This window comes from Lepeophtheirus salmonis, chromosome 4 (assembly GCF_016086655.4).
Source record: "Lepeophtheirus salmonis chromosome 4, UVic_Lsal_1.4, whole genome shotgun sequence".
Taxonomy (NCBI): domain Eukaryota; kingdom Metazoa; phylum Arthropoda; class Copepoda; order Siphonostomatoida; family Caligidae; genus Lepeophtheirus; species Lepeophtheirus salmonis.
In genome coordinates this window covers 32,087,625-32,106,348 of record NC_052134.2, presented here as the reverse complement: position 1 = coordinate 32,106,348, position 18,724 = coordinate 32,087,625, and positions in this window count along the sequence as shown.

Sequence of the window (18,724 nt, the reverse complement as noted above, 5' to 3'; positions counted from 1 at the left end):
CCTATTAAAGGAAAAACGACTGTCTTCAAAAGATGCAATCATGGCAGATAAAGGGATTTCAGTGAGGATTTATTTGCCAATCAAAATGCTGAAGTGAACACTCCTATGAGAGGGATTAATCAACTTCCGCGGCCAACAGTCATAAATGACAGACAAATTGCGGTAAAATAACTATTTCTTACTCATGTTCACTAATATTATAATATTCAAACAAGAGAATTATTGAAATTAGCCACGACCAATGGATTGCAATTATACTCCTAACTGAGTAGAACATTTATAGGGTAAATACAAAATAAATAAATAAATGGAAATGGATTTCGAATACAAAAATAGATTTTAATGGACCGTCTAGATATCATTTATTAACATTCATCAAGAAAAGTAAAATGGATAAATATGAGTCCTGAGTATCTCATTCAAAAACACAAGAAAATTTAGATCAATGTATTGAAACATAGGTATTTTTTTTCCATGGTACAAAAGATCAAAAGGCTCCGATAAACATAGTATTTATGCTTCTATAAATTGTATACATGTAGACTAAAATATGAGTTGACCTAAGGCCTCTGAGATTTCATTCATCTCTTATACCAGCAGTTGATATTTTACATAACTTTTAACATTTATATAAATAAAGAAATGTTTTGTCTTTCTTTCTGTTTGAATGAATATTTTAAAACGAGGCACTGGGTGCACTACTGTATTAGCATATAGCAATCTCAGACGTATATCCTATACATATTTTTTATCAAAGAAATCACAGCGTAGTTGTATTAATGAAATAGTAGCATCGAATATGCAGGGGCAGAACTGTAGACCAAATGGATAAATTAAAAAAAAAATCAATTCTATGGAAAAAAAAGTTAGGCCTCCAAAAAAACAATTTAAGGATTTGCTTTCTAAACAAAAAGTCATTCACCAAAAAGAATCAATTTTCCTTTCGAGGTCATTCGCTGTGGAAAAAACCAAGCACTACAGTCCCCCAGAAAAAAAACAATAATAATAAAATTGTGAAGACGCCCCTGATATGTAATACTGTTTTTGGTTGTTTTCGTTATTGTTCTCCATTGCAAATAGAATAATTCATATACATTTGCAGTATACGCTATGATTGGAAAAATATATAATTTCTGGTATGTAAAAATGAATTAACTCTCACAGTATTGTGCATAAAGGGATCACAGGTTTGTTTGTTTTTGTTTGTGAGCTCTCTAGAGATGGAAGTTCTTACAACTCATCAGTCAGTATAAATTTTTTTTATCAAACTCTGTTTATTATTCTTTCACTCTTGAGGAGGGAACACGTTATATATATTGGTATCAGTATTGAGTAGTTACGTGTGAATGTGCAAATGAAAAATGTAGAATTACACTGAAGATTTCTTGGGTAGTTATCTTCTATATTATTAAGGCAACATTTGTCTTCTAGTCGGTGCCAAAGTACTCTGGGCAATGCGGGGTACTACCGCTGGTATTTGAAGAAGAGGTCTGTGTGAAAAAAGAACTTAGTTTAGCTATTAGAAAAGGAAAGAAACGGTTGTTGTGTGTGCTCTTTCCTTTTTTGTGTGCATTATTTAATAGGTCGTCGCTCTGTTAACTTCTCGATCTAGCTAAAGCATCCTCCCCTATCTTTTGTTTATTTTGTTTTCGAATAATGTATAATAAAATATTTTAAATGTAGAATGTTTAATTCGGGATTACATTTTCTCCCCAAAATCATATGACAGCCAACTGATGTTAACAACTGTCTTAATTACGTAATAATGTATGTCTCGCTCCAACCTTCCTTTTGATCTCTTACAAAACTATTTCTCTAAATAAATTATGTACAAACGAAGGGTGCCTGTGTTGTAGGGCTGAATAGAGGTGAATAGAAAAAAAGAATGAAGGTAGAGGAAAAAATATTTCTCTCTCTATATATATATGGAAAGAAAAAGGAGAAATGAATAAATATCTAAAGAAAAAATGAAGTAAATATGTCTTTAGACTGGTTCATTATTTCTTTTTCAATGTGTTACTATAATTCTTTCATTCTTGAGGAGTAAATAAATATCTAAGTATTGATTCACCACTTGGGAGAGTGCTCATGAAAAACGGAGGGAGAGTAAGATTTTAGGATTTCTTGGGGAGTTATCCTCTGCTATTAAAAAAAGTTTTTTTGTTCGTCGACACCTAATAACTCCGGGCAAAGCCGGGTACTACTGTTAGTTCTATGATGATAACTATATAAATAGATTAATATATATGTACACTATATCTATACAATATGAGTACTCTCAATATATTATTTGTTTTTAATTGAAAATCATCAATTAAAAAATTGGGGATGTTGCTACAAGCCTGCATTGCTAAAAAAATATACATATTTCAGCTAATATTTAAGTTTAACCAAGGATAATAGAAATACAAGGAATCGACCGGAAAGATAATGATGGCGACTGTCCTTTGGATTCGGAAGGAAAAATCCTCATCGACTCTCTGGAAAAAGGGTAAAACTATTACAAGTGGATATTATTATTCGTTATTGGACCGTTTGAAAACTGAGATGCAAGAAAAAATCCACCGATTGGCCCACAAAAAAGTACTTTTCCATCACGACAATGCACTAGTCCCCACGTCAGCGCTTGTGGGCGCAAAATTAATAGAAATAGGGTTCCATCTCGAGATGCTCATAACACCAGGAATCTCACACACATTCTTCTCTCATACATCACCATATCATGAATGTTATCCATGATTTCTGGAGTAGTTACCTCAACAGGGTGTCCAGAACGTTCATCCCATATGGCCACTATGAAGCCACTTATAAACTGTTCTAATAGAAGGTGCAGAGTCCTCATAATGTTTATCAAGATTATTTTTAGTCTCTTGAGGCGTTTTGCCTTTCATAAAGTAATGTTTAATCAAGACACAAAATCCTTTTTTCCGTCCATTGACGTCATATATGTCTGTGTTGTTCAGCAGTCGGTACGGTACATCAAATTGAAAATTCGAGGAAGCCTGATTACATGATGGCATAACTTTGTATTTCTATTAACCTTGAGTTTAACAATATATATTTAAAAGTAAGTGGGTTTTAACTTTTATTTTCCAAAACGTCAAAAATAAAATGTTGGAAGGAAGAGTAATTTAATTACTTTAAGTTACTATTATCATTCTATATTATCCCTTTCTCTCATTGATTAAAAATAGGTGAAAATAAATTTTTCTTATACTTTTTTTTTTGCAATATTTTGAGTACCAGAAGTAAAAATTTTTTTTTTTTTTTAAATTAACACTATATTAGAATGTATATATAAGACAAATGAATTTATGTTCGAAATGCATTTATTACTAATTAAGAATGCTACTAAGAATTTCATTTCATAAAACACAATTTCTATCATTATTCTACATTATTGTAATAATAAATAATTTACTTACAATTTTGTAGAAATAATTATATAAAGGTTATAGAAACTGAAAGGAGTGAAACAATTCTGAAATATGTAAACTCCGATATTTCAACGTAAGAATATTTATCCCTAAATACATATTAACCCAATAATTCTTGCAGGTCATCCTTTTTTTTTTTTTTTTTTTTGATGATAGAGACTATTTATAGGAATGTTGCTCCTGGGGAAGAGTATGAGAGAAAGGGTTAAAAGATTTTTGAAAGTATATGGCCCCTTTGTTTTAGTTTTAGTAGAATTTAAAGAGAGAAGTACATACTTAGAAATGTGTTTCTTTTAAAATTCAGCAATTTTCTACGGCCTCATCCCATCCCCCTACAAACCGGTTTTGATACAAACAAACACTAATGGAGAGTAAAGCCGGTAAGAATGTTACTCTATCACGTCAGTAGTTCATTATGAATCCTTAGGCCAACATACCCCCGTTTTCTTTTAATAAAGAAAAAAAAAGCAGACAACCATAGTTTCTGGGGTAGCCTTTTCCGTTCCTTTGGGCATTCCAAAAAGAATGTAGGCAAACGAGTACTGGGGAAGGTAGTCACTCAAATTAAAAAGGTTAATATTCAAATCCAAAAAATATCAAAGACCAGATAATGCTCGGCATCTTGCAAATGCATGGAGGACTGGGTTAAAATTCTTTATATAGTTCTTACATCATGGTCTAACCTTGTATTTCTATTAACCTTGAGATAGAACATGATCTAACTGAACTAGCCCTCCCTCAAGTTGTCTCCTAGACCTTTTTAGACCCTGAGTATAACTTTGGTAAAGTAACTCCTGTAGCCAACCTTCTTTTGCTTCGATCATCCAATTGGCCAATCTTGGCAACGCAGTAACTAAATAAAGAACTGAAGGAATCATCTTTACGTTGTACATGTCGACACGCGTCTGCAAGTTCAATCTCCTACATTCAGCTATCCTAAGGTTTATTAAACTTTTTTAATAGTTTTTATTTGAAAAAATCTCTCCATGTCATACCAAGAACCTTAATTATATCCTTAACCGAGCCTCCTTGAATTTCAGAATCCTTCTCAGGAGTCAACTTTCCCAATGAGAGGACATCCCTTTTCTTTTCATTTAATTTCAAACCAGAGATTTTCTTGTACCTTACAAAGAAAAAAAGAAAAATTTCAATCCTCTTCTTCAAATTGTTTTTCTGAATATATGAATAGTTATATCATCGGCATTTATGTCTAAAAGATGTATTATAATATTTTATTTTGTCTCTGGTGTCATCTAAAGTAAAGAAGTTGATTGATTAACTTCTATTTTATCATTAGAGCTGAATATCCTTTCTCTCAGCATTTTTTTTTTATCTGTCCGATCTTTTTTATCATTCAACAGTCCTAAGGACTCATACATCGGTCCTTCAGTCGTTGCTATCTTTTATTGTTTAATTCTAATATAGGATTGAATAATATAGAAACGAAGAAAATAACGAATGATAGCTAGAACCTATAAAAATAAGTTATAGCCACAAAATTCCTCCATTAAAAATTTAGGTACCTTGTGTCATTGAAATAAATTATCTTCAATAATTAGTAACTACGTCATTTCAGCTGTTGTAGTTACCATTAAAGACTAATAAGGACTGTTCTTAGAACTGACAAATATTATTGTGAGATGACTTGTTAGCCTGCAGTCCTTTTAGTTTTTTGAACCGATCCAACAGTACTGATTTATATAAATGTATATTAAGGGTTTAACGGTTCTTCGGAATCGGTAAGGATGGGCTAAATAATTTTGATTCTATCGATACCTATGTTCACTTATTTATATTCATAATTAAACAACAAATAATTCTAATTTTATCATTTCCTTTTTTTTGTGAAGCCTCCTAATTAATAAAAAGTTAAACATTAAACGAAGTAAACCATTTTTTAATTTGTTTATGTAAGTTTTTAATATATAATTTTTATAAGGAATTTTGATCAGAAACATTAATAAAGATGGTATCAAAGCCTGAATTGGCTGAAATTTACAGCCCCTCTAGCCCATTCCTCTGCGGACGCCCTTGATTTTGGTGAGCAGCAAACTGCTTATTTCTTAAAAAGATGACACTTTTACTTATTGATTTTGAATAGTAGAAATTTGTATTTGTTTTTTTGTAAATACAAAATTTGATAATTCTTGGACAAAATTTTAACATTTTTGAAAGATTTTTTTTTCATATATAATTTTTTTAATTTCCCTCCCCAAAAAATTGATATTTTCACTTTTGGGCATTTATTACTTCGAATTTTGACAAAAAAAATAAACAACAACTGGAAATCTGTTGTTAAATATTGAACATTTTGACTAGATCATTTCGTTTTTACTGCCCTATTTTTTAAGTTGAAGTGTAGGACCTAGAACAGTTGTCCCTAATACCTCTTGCCCCTTAAAACTGATACAGATGATATTAGACGACACATACCATTGTAATTATAATATATATCATCATTTAAAATCTAGAATCAGTTCATTTTAACTCATGTAAAATACAAGTGTTTAAATTTGTAAGTATAAATTAAATTAAATTTGTGTGTAAAGCTTTCAATTCACTTAGCTAATGAATTTTATGCAAATGAATTTACATAGTGTTTTGTAACTCAATTTCGATCAATCTTATCCACGATATAATTTAACAGTCTATTTTAAGTAATTTAATTAAAATAATGGGTGAAATTTTCAAATAGATTTATTTGTTTATATACGGACCACCGTCTAAACCCATCAACAGAAACGTGAATAAAAACTACATTTCGGGGTGAGTAAAATAAAGTTAGAATAATTTTATTATTTACATCTTCTTATTCACTGTTCTTTAGACTATCTGCAAAGAAACCAAACCAAAGTCCCAACATAGTCAAGGTCTGCAAGGGTTTTAAGCCTAGAATTGAGGCAATTACTAGGGTTTATAATGAATAAAAGTTGTGTTGAACACTATTTCCAGTTATTTTTTTAAATACATGTCCTCAGTTTACATTTTACTCTTTAAAAATTGAAAAATGTAAGTTGTATACTACAAGATAAGATCAACCCTGTAATTTTGCAACACATCCTCAAAGTTACTCCCGTCTTTTATGAGCTTGGACGAATGTTCAATCAGGTTTTGAATATAATGAATGTACTAGGAAAGGAAGTTCCCCACTTGTAGGTTAAATATCAATGACAAGAGCTGAGCAAAGAAATCCATTCTTCAGATTACCAATTCAAAATAACCGACCAGATAAAAATACACACGATTAACATTACTAGATCTAACCCTACTTACAACCCTAAAAAACATACTTTTGACATATTATTTGACAACAAATATAACTTGATTAAATATATGTTTTTGACTCTTTGCCCTACCAATTTATACATTAATTGTTAACTCTTAGTCTACCAAGTGGACTCAATTTACCTACAGTGTATTTTTGACTGTGCATTCCAGTTATTTTATTGATCCGTTTGATTTGACTTTTTGTGGCTTATAAATATTTCTTGACAAATGGTTCAACAAAAATGAGATCAAATTTGGCATTATTATAGGAAACAAGGGATGTAATAGTCAAATTCAAAATGTTTATTGTAAAAGAGAGAGGTTGTTGCCAGTAAAAAAGATCCTGTTCTTAAAGTTTCGACTTTGCTCATTATTATAAATAATGCCTTGTTCTCGAATTATTTGTTTGACATAATCATAAATTAATGTTCCCGTATTATACTATTATAAAAAAAGATTTATCAAAACTTTTTTGAATTGAATCGAAAAGTGGCAAAATGTTTGAACGGTTTTTCAAGAAAAAAAGTACAAGTTGCGGCCCTGAACAAAACAGGTAAGTAGATTCCAGTAATATGAATTGCCTGGATAGCTGAAAGTTTTCTGTCAAGCCAATGTACCTTCTTTGGAACAACACTGAGGGTGAGTGAAACTATGAACTTATTGCATTCATTATATCAGCAATATAAAATTAGTTGATAATTGCTGAGCAGCCTTTTAACTCCCCTGAAATCATTCCAATCTTTCAAAACATGTACTGAAGACACAGCAAGATAAATACAAAAGAAGAATACTTAAAAAGTTATGTTATAGAAATCAAACAGAACGAGTGTGATATAAAAATAATATTAATATGCATGAAAGAATAATTATTCAGATCTGATATATTTTCTATTTAAACAATGATATTTAAAAATTGATAAAAAATTATTTCTTTGAAAATAAAAACTACGACTAGCTTTTTTTTTTAAGGAAAAAAGCTTGCCCAGCCTTTAAATCATACACGAGTCAACTTATGAAAACTAATTAAATCAGCTGAATAGAAAATATACTTCATCTTTGTGTATTAAAGAAAGCAAGTTTGTGAGTTATTACACATAAATGATAAGTTGTACCAACATTCAAAAGACAGGTCTCTACTTTTGTTATTTCCAAAACAATTGATTAAAAAAAAATTGAGTTTTAATTTTACATTGCCTCTTTACCGTTCAAGCTAAGCAATGGATTGAAAGTGTTATGGGGATGTCAATCCATCAGAAATAACAATTAAATGTTGGTTTGTTGACTTCAAACGTTGTCGTAGATACACCATTGATGCAAAATGCAGTGGAGGTCTAAATAAGGTAGTAGTTAGTTGTGTGAGTTATCTGACAATGTAAAGATATAAAAAGAACCTGTCACCTTAATATTGCATAAAATTTGTCCCTAGGCAAGTTCTGATCAAAGTGGATGCAACGTTTGCTCACTGTAGACCAAAAAAAATAATAAAAAAAAATAACGTGATGATGATTTTGAGCAGTGTTGCCCTATCTTTAAACGTAACCAACTATAATTATTAATCGGTATATGAAAATGGATGAAACATGGATCCATGACTTCACTACGGAATCAAAACAATAATCATCTGATTGGACAATAGGTGGTGAACCTTGTCTAAAGCAACCCAAAATACAAAAATCAGCTGGAAATTGTTATGGCCTCAGTATTTAGAGTACTTGTACATCGTACAATATTCATAGACCACATTGGGAAGGGGAAAAACCATCAACACTCAAAAACACTGAAATGGAGGACTATTTTGAGGCAAAGTATAAAAAGTTTTATAGAAGTGGCATTTAAATGTTAGAGAGGTCGCTGGAATGTGTTGCTCTTGATGGAGATTATATTGATAAATAAAGCCAATTTTGAACAAAATAAACGTGTTTTCTTCGTTAAGCCCGGAACTTTTCACCCATGTGTTAAAAGAAAACTTCATTAGAGCATCAATTTTTGATAAAAATTTTATTTCAGTTGCTTTAATTAATATGTGAGGCCATCACAAGAAATAAAGACTAAAAAAAATATGTAGAGAGGAAAAAAACGGGGTTTTCTATTTCTAGCTATTATTTTTTTTTCATAAAAAAAGACAAGACTATTCTTGTAACACGAAATTTCACGAATAGTTTGGACAAAAGTTTTAAAAACTGGACAGAAACCCGTATAGCTTAGAATCTTTAATTTAATTTGAATGCATTTTTTAAAAGTATAATGCTTCAAAAAGCCGCAATGGCCTAGTAAAGATGGCACAATATAAAATTAGACTATAAGGACTTATAAAAATTTATGTTATTAAGATTACGTTCTTCACCGCCTGATCCAAAATTATTTTTCTTCTTATATTTTCAATCTTTCGATGCCATTGTTATAAAAATAGAATACATTTTTGTAATTAATTTCCCAATTTGTTCTTCATCTATTGACAATACCTCTGATATCCGAACTTTTGACCATGGAGACGTTACTTCTTGATGTGGATGTTGGAGAAAAACGTAGAATTGAAAAGTATCTCGTAAATGATTGTTCCTGCTATGTAGGACTATTGGACCCAATATAATTTATTGGTTTAATAACACTATACAACAAGTTGAAGGTTTTGTAACACCTACAGGATGAAACCCACATTTATTACTGTTATTTAAGCCGAATGATGGCTATTAAAAATTACAATCCATAAATGTTTGGCCCTTAAAACCTTATGTTACAAAGTATAAAAAAAGTCAAAATATGAATTTGAAAAGGGGCTCTTATTTTTTGTATGGAGTTTATCTTCCCATAAATATTCTATTATTAAAATCTATTGGCTATTCAATGAGTAATCTTGAGATTCTTGGTCGAAAATTTAATCCGTCTTCTCCTTGAATTGCACGTATAAGAACTGCTTTCTTGAGACTGGCGTATTAAATAAGCCACACGGAGTTCGATATTATTATCTTACTCAAATTATATCCTTCTACATTTAGGACTGTCGTAGCTTGAATCACGAAACCTTACACTATCCTAGATGTGAATTGTGCGAGGTTCAGTGACCGGAAAGGAAAAAGCATGACACTCCTTTCATAATTTATAAGCGCTACAAAAATCAAATTATCATAAAAAATGATGCTCTCAATCAATATAAATATTTTTTTACTAATGAATCGGAAAATGTTCAAGCTTCCTTACGTTTAAAAAAAAAAATTCTACTAATTAGAAGGGTTATTTTTGGCCCAAAACGTCAAAACCAATTCGGAGGTCATTCTAAGTAGTTATATGATACCGTATATTGCGACTTTTTCTTGAATTTTTATTAATGCCTAAGATAGTTCAAATCCACCAGAACATTATTAGGGTAAATTTTTTGTAATGTCTTTAAGAAAAAGTCATCAAATTTATGATTTAAAAGATGTACATATTTATGGTGCTTCATGCGTTACGAAACTTCTTAACGATCAGCTGTAGGAAAAACTTTATACATGTGGGAGAAAAACGATTAGAGCACTCCCTCATTTTAACATACCTATAATATATAATTATTTTCAGGGGGGTAAATATATTTCAATTAATTTGAATGTTAAGCATCTATTAACTTGTTTTAATCCTCTTTCATATAAATAATGTTATTATGTAGACTCATAATTAATTTTTTCCCTCGAAATGTTATTGTAATCTATATACACGCAACCTACTAATATATTGTATTTAAATTTCTTAATGAATTTTATAGAATGAATTTACCAAAAATCAACGCAAAACGACCTTTTTTAAATAATTTTTCTAAAAGTTGAAATATAAGGTCTATTCTATTAGTTCAACTATGATATAAAGTCTTTGAAGAGAAAATGAAAAAGATATTAGCATCTAAGTAAGGTCCTTCATTTTACTCGATTTTTTGGCGGTTATACCCATTTTTTATTAACTGTAATCAAGATAACATAAGAAATAATTCATTTTTCAAATGCTGAAGTGCTATTATCAATTTGTTATTTACTTTTATTTTAATCTATATCGTTTTTTCATGTCGAAGTATGGCACTGAATCTTAGTTATACACTGAAAACTTGATTTTTTAAAAAGGCTTTAATGGCAAAATCCTTATAAATTGAAAGTTTTAATGGTCATATTCGTTTTCTACGGCTTAAATAACAATAATAAATGTGGGTTTCAGCCCGTGGCCCAAAATGATTTTGCATGGTGTAATGCTTGGATTTTTATTCGGCGAGATCAATGCCTAGAAATGTCTTCAATTTCTCCATGGATTCATGGAACTCTATGTGTTTGGACATTTTGGTGCTCTGGAAAGGGAATATCAAATTCAAAATTAGTTGATAGAGAGTTGAGTTTGTCTCAATCTGCCTACAATCGAAATATTATTGTAAAAAGAGAAGGTATTTTCAGGAGAACCTTATGAAGGATCATCGTTTTTTTTTGTACCGGCAGAGATGCATCTTAATATTTATGATTTTTAAGCATTTCGTTTCCCAAGTAATTGGAACCTGGAAGTTGTATATGTTAAGATTTAAATATCTTTATTTTAACTGAGTAAAAATGATCCTTCCTTTATACGAAAATAAAAACGAAAAGGCAAGAAAAAGAATACAAGGTACTCTGGTGAATAATTAATATCATCTAAACAAGTGCAAACTGCAAAAACCCATCCATAATGAACTTGTGAACTATGTTCCTCAGACACAATGGTTTCTGTAACTTCAAACCTCGAAACCCAACCACTTAAAAAATTATTGACTATTGTCTTGGAGGTTATATCTGGAATAGGTTTCACTTCTGGCCACCTTGTGAAACTATCCATAATAGTTAGGGCATAGTGATGTCCCTGAAGAAGTGGGAATGGACCGATTATATCTTTATGAATAAAGGAAAGTCTTTCAAATGGAGGATCGAAAGACGACGTTGGTTTTGATGTCCTGAAAAGGTTTGGTTTTCTGACACACTAAACACTCTCTAGTGAAGTTTCTGAGCTCTGCTCGCAAATTAGGCCAAACATAAAAAAGTGAACCCCTCCTTAACGTTTCTTTGAATACCGGATGATTGTCCTTCTGTACAGAATGTGTCAAGATGACACAGCCACACAGAATGCGTCAACATTGCCAAAACCAGCAAGTAGGGTTCCTGCAATATATCTAAAAGAAGGTTTAATTTTAAACTTAAGTAAATTAAGATCTTGTTTCTTTTGATCCTTAATTATGTCTTTAATGAAAGTTGTGAGTTTATTTATACTTCTAGAAAGAATGTCTGCAGTATGATTAATTTTCGAGAAACATGATCGATATCACAATTGAATTCTGCTATGAATGCAAAAGTGCGGAACTGTCTTAGTGTGCAAGAGGGATTGTGCATCTAAATCACAGTGAGTAAAGGATTGTGGTCCGTGAAAACTTTAAAACTTCTCCATCCAAAACCCATAGAAAATGTGTGATGCTTTCCTTAGCACTTAATAATTCCCTATCAAACATAGAATATTTCTGTTGTGTGGTTGAAAAAGCCCGAGACTAAAAAACTAGAGGTTGCCAGTGTCATTTTACCTTTTGCTCGAGAACAGCTCCTATCCCTGTATCAGATGCATCAGTCGTCAGGGCTAAAGGCAAAGAACCATTTCTGAATGCAAGTTGAGTACTTTTAGACAAACTATTTTAATACTTTGAAAGGCATGTTCATGTTCTGTATTCCCATTAAACTTTACGTTCTTCTTTAACAGAGGGTACAAATGAACTTTCCATTGAGCCAATCTTTCGATGAAGTGAGAGTAATATTGTGCCATGCCCAAAAATCTATGCAGTTCATCTTTTGATTTTGGAGTTGGTACTTTTTGGATTGCCTTTACCTTACATTCTAGAGGCCTAACACCTTTCGATGAAAGAGAATGTCCAAGGAAGTCTACCGATTTCCTGAAAGCTCATATTTTTGAGGGGAGAGGATCATATCAGCTGTTTTAAGTCTTGATAAAACAACGTTCAACGTTTTCCAATGCTTACTCCGAAGCGACAAGGTTATCATCAAGGTACATACACACACACATAGGGAATTCCTCGTAGAATTGAATCGATGAGTCTTTGAAACGTATGAGCAGCATTTTTAAGACCAAAAGACATCCTCAAATATTCATTTAAATCAAATGGCGTAATGATTGCAGTTTTATTTATAGAAGTGTTATTCATAGATATTTGGTTATATGCTCTGTGTAAATCCATTTTACTAAAAACCGTCATATTTTTTAGATTAGCCACCAAATCTCTTAGATTTGACGATTTAATTGAATTGACGATAGTCGCCGCACATTTGCCAGCTTCCTTTGGGTTTTGGAACGACGTGAATAGTGGAAGAAAAATTAGAAGAAGAACAATCGTAGGATTCCTTTCTTCAACACATCGTTGATTTTCTCTAGTACAAAATTTAACTTCACTGCATCTAACTTGCGTGATTTTGCAAAGCAAGGAGGACCTTTCGTCTCCATATGGTTTTCAACTCCCTAAGCTGGACAAGTTTGAATGAAACTTTTATTATCAAAGACATCGATAGTTCTGAAATGAAGCACGATTAATCTCGGAATAACTTTTTATTGAAAATATCAAGCCCAAATTTGAAATTATATAAAAAATCTGCATCCAAAATTGGTTATTATTGTTATTAATATTTTAAAAATTGGTCTAATTATTCAGAGAATTTATGAAAAAATTATTTACTTAATTTTATATTAAGTATTAATCTACAGTATTAAGGAGTACATGTATCATGTCCAAAGTGAACGCAAAGAATACAATAGGAGGGTTGAATACGCTAAAAATAATCAGTAATGTTATTAAATATGGACTTTTTTGAAGCGAAATCAATTCAAATAGGAAAGACACATTTCATGTCTCTTTATAAAATTAACCTTTTTGCTATTAAGAATGAAGGAAAAGGAACATCCAATATATACGTATATTTTGATATTCTTATCATTCCGTCTTTGTAACCTTATTTTATATGAAGAAAGGCTCAAATTGTGTGGCATTTCTCTTATATCATAAATTGCTGCGTATAAGTCGTGTTCTATTTCTTGAAATGAAATGTGATAAATTTGGGTTAAAAACTTAGAATAAAATAAGAAGTTCTACTACTTTTAACAATTAATTTCATTTACTAAGGTCGGAATAAAAATTATAAATACGGTTTTTCTAGCATACATGGTGATTTGTTTAAGTTTTTTTATACACTTTCTTTTTCAAAATAATTCAAAGTTTCGCCAGACCCCAGCTTTGGCTTAATTTGCACATCTTTTTATAATCAATTAAAAAATTGATGTGTGTAAGATTTAGAATTGGTTGTCTTCAAAGTATCTATTAAGCTCCATTTTTAGACAAGTATTTCTGTCCCCAAAATGAACTATTCCCTTATTCATCTTCAAATCTACTTTTCCTTTAGTTGTACACATAAAAGAATCGGTTTTTTTTAATCAAAAGCAATATTTGACTAGTCCAATAATGGATATATCAGCAGATATAATTTCATGAAGTGATGCCACTTGATAGATAAAATTCCAAAGTTTACCGAATTCTGCCCTTAGTTGACCGGAGATGTCTGAAAGTTAACGATAGTTAATTATTTGGAAAACACAGATTTCAAAAAGGGAATTTTGAATGTATTAGAGCTATTTAAAGGGAATTTTTTTTGAGAAAAAGTTGTAGATGACAAAAGAATTTATTCGTACCCATATCGCCTTTCTTTACTGTCACGGTTAGAGGTCCACTGTTATACTTTATGACGTCAAAATCTGTATGTCTTGCCGAGCAATCGGTACAATACATCAAATTGAAAATTGTGACAAGACAGATTACATGATGGCACAACCTTGTTTTTCTTTTAACCTCGAACTGGAGATGTCTGAAAGATGACGAAAATTAACCTTTTTTAAAACACAAATTTAAAAAAAGGGAATTTGGAATTTTTTTTTTTTTCTCACAAAGTTGTAACTGACATAAAAATGTATTTGTAGCTGTATAAAAAATCTGATTTCTAGGTCTTGTTACCGAATAGATTTTTAATAAAGTAACAACGTTTTGCAAGTGCAATAATATCTATGACAGCTGAAATAATTTTGTAAAGTTTTGTTGGTTGATATAGAAAAATGTATTCCAGATTGTACTCGTAGCTTAACAGAAATATCCAAATTAATTAAAAAAAAAAAAAAAAGAATCTTAAAAGTCGATTTTGTCTTTGTTAAAGCTATTGAAACAAGAAAATATTTTACACAGAGTTTTAGCTTGGTTCATGAAAAAAAGTTATCTAAAAATAATTAAATTTGGCAGAGTAATTTACGATAGAAGAAATGCATATAATATATATTTTTTTTTTTTAAACAAGAAAAACCTCTAAAAGTAAGTATAAAAATTTGGTGGTGGTGACCTACATACTTCCTTACGTTTAATTAAATAAATAAGAAAAATTCCCGCGTCATGACGTGACAAGAGTTATAGAATTATAAGTATTTATAATTTGTGTCGTATATTACATTGTCAGGTAAAATGATTGTGGGTAATTTGATTATTAAACAATTCATCGCAAGTAATTTGATCATTAAGGATTTAATTATGTTACAATTTCATTGAAAGTGATTTGATTATGATACAATATTGTTAGAAATTTGATAATCTTGTGCATTTTCTTTGAAATTTATTTATATTGTATTCAGACAATCAAACTATTGTTTTTTAAGAAATTGTTAGGAGAGACTCTATTTTATTTTGCAAAATATACCTCGGCCAAGATGAGGTACTAGTGGACAGCTGGTCCCTAAGGTGGATCAAAACCTATCACCACCCCTATCTTGCATATCAAGGACCCCTTCTAATATATTATAATACACTCCAACCCATGGGTTACGAGAATAAACCACTTGCCCCCAATATCCTATAATACACCCCAGCCCATGGTTTGTGCAAGTGAACCTCTGGTCCAAAGGTGGAGTATTACACAGCGCCACCGCTTTCCTGACCATCAAGGATCCTCAATATTAACACAACTAAAGGGCTTGAACTTTTTTGGGTACAATATTTAGAGGTCTCTGTAAAGGTTTGTGAAACTTTGGGGGCTGTTAATGACCATCATGCGGTTCCTCTGTCACCAGATGTTCAGGATTTTTTAATACTAAAATGTAAGGCAAAAAGGTGAGTAATTTGAATGAACGTGATAAAATGTGCGTAAATGTATCAGGATGACTACAGCAACATCTAATAAAGATTTAAGTTAGAATCGTGGATCTCCTTAAATGATATTTGAACTACGAGGTTTTATATTTCATATATATTTTATTAGATTCTTCATAATAGACAAAAACAAAAAACTAATTTCAAAATATTAAATGAAATGTAATAATTTCAAAAAAACATATTTTTGTACATACCTATTTTTTTACCTAAATATTTTCATAGAATACATCCTAAACATTAACCAAATAAACTACTTTCGCAGCATGTTGTGCTATTACAGAGGTATGCTTCTTTTTATATATGAACTTTTTTTGAATTTGTTTTAAGTTTGCCCAATTGCATCCATCAGAATTGATGCAGTTAGTCTCAATGTAACTTCCTTCACGTCGGGAACTTCATCAACACAGTTGTAATGACTGGTTTGTAAGACTCAAACCAGTTTCTTACATGAGCTGTTTTAAACACTATTTTTGTCCCAAATCTATAATATCCGTTCTCTGCTACATGGATCACAACGCCCAAGTTGTATTGGGGGTCTATTTTACAACGGTCGATACTTGGAACCGGACTTTGACCTCCTCATCATCATAAGCAGTTTGGCAATGTGATAAATTTAGATATATCCAATCATCTTCATTCCTCCCATGATAATGCTGGAAGGTTCTGATGCGTGCCAGTTGGAACAATTTTGCTGTCCAGATTCAGATTTTTGACATAATACACATTTCTTGATATCAACCAGTGTTATCTCTAACTCCTCCACTTCGGGCCCACATCTCTAATAGACCCGTAGTTGTATCACACTCTATGAATAAATGTAAGCCCTCAATTTCGACTTTTATCGTATTGTCATAAGTTACTTTGTCTGGAGTTCGCCCGGTACTAGAGTGACAGTGGCGATTCTTGTCACACTGAACAAACCACTATCCATAAGCTGACTTTCTTGTCTTGTTGTCAAGTTGCCACATCATAAAAATCTACTGAATGTCTCAATTGGCTCTCTCATATGATTCCTGAGATTGTGAGGGAGGAGCCTTTCCATGGACAATTTCAATTGCACAACCCGTAGGTCCGGGTCTATTATATACTATTAAAAGGGGTCCTTAATGCTCAACGAAGCTGTGGCTAATGGCCCAACTTTTCGACAAGTGGTTTATTTAAACAACCTGTGGGCTGGGGTTTATCATATGATACTAGAAGGGGTCATGAATACTCAATATAGTGAGTTGCGATATGTTCACCTGCACAACCTGTTGGCTCAGAACAAAACGGAGTCTCTCGTCATAATTTTTTATCATGCAATCTATAAATCTATAGCTATTCACAGAAAATTAAATTTCTAGGAAAAAAGAAATTCAAAAATTCATAACTATTTTCAAAAAATTTGAAAAATCCACATTTTCTCACAAAAGATTAAATTTGTAGGAGAAAAATTAAAAAAATCTATAGATATTGTCAGAAAATTAAATTTATTTTTATCAAAAATTTACAAAATTAAATTAAATTTGGAATATTTAATTTTTTGAAAATAAAAAAAAATCAATTATTAATTTTTCTAATAAAAAAAAATCCTTAATTACAGCTCCTCCAGCCCACCCCCTGCGGACAATCCTACCTATATCCCCCAAAAACCAATAGAACTAAAAGGGACACTTTGTTTGTTTCCTCAATTCAAAAATTACAGTACACAACAAAATATAAACTTCGTTGGGTCTGAATTTTAATGTTTATTGTAGATATACTTGTTAAAATGTTAAATTAAAATATTTATTTATTTTAAATTCTGAAGAATTATTATTATTGTTGATTCAAAACATAAGCTTTACATAAAATTATATTTAATAACTTCAATTATTAAAAATATTATAATTAGCTAAGGGTTATCCGGCGTTGCTCAGGTTAAGAAAAGAGAGGGAAATCACATTGAAAAGGGTCAAATTAAAAAAATATTCAGAAAATAATTATATATATACTAATAATTATTAAATGAATGGATTGTTATAAACTTGAAATAACAAATCAACATATATCCATTTAAAAAAATTGATTCGATGAGAAGTATATTTTTTATTTAGTTCAAAAAATTCCCAAATCGAAATTCGCGAAAAAACACTTTTTAACACTAATTATGCAATAAAATAGTTAATATCACTTATTGGAATTGTAACCTACCAATATTTTTTACGTACTTGCAAAAACAAAAAGTTATGAACAATAATGTTGTCAAAAAAATAACACTCCATATTTTTGGAAATATTACAATAAGCCTTCCTTTTATGACCTACCCAAAAATTGACACCCCTTTTTAGCCTGTCCAAACTCAAAAGAGAGACCCATGCAAAATTTCAACCTCATATGATCAATGGTGTGGGAACACATAAAGAACTCATCCTCTTAATATAATATGAAGTTCGTAGTAGATATTTAAGAGTGAAAAGCTCTTGACTATTGTCTACTTCCATTCACAACTTGAAATACAAATAATAAAACGAAAGTCTTGACTGTTTCCGTCCCTTTCTTCCTAATTAATCCTCTGATAGAATCCCTTAACTTCAACTTCTTCTCGAGTGTTTGACGAATATAATTTTATTATTATTTATATAAATATCAAATATGAGTTAGGATATCTGCCATAAATTGCTCTTAATCCTCCCTTTGATGTTATATGTCCTTTACAATAAACTCAATTAAATGTATATTACTTGTGAGTCATCCATCTTGCTTAATCAAAGAAAAAAATTAATATGGAGTATAATTTATGATTATTGAGTATTTAGATTTCCCTTTGTGTTTAAAGTGTTCA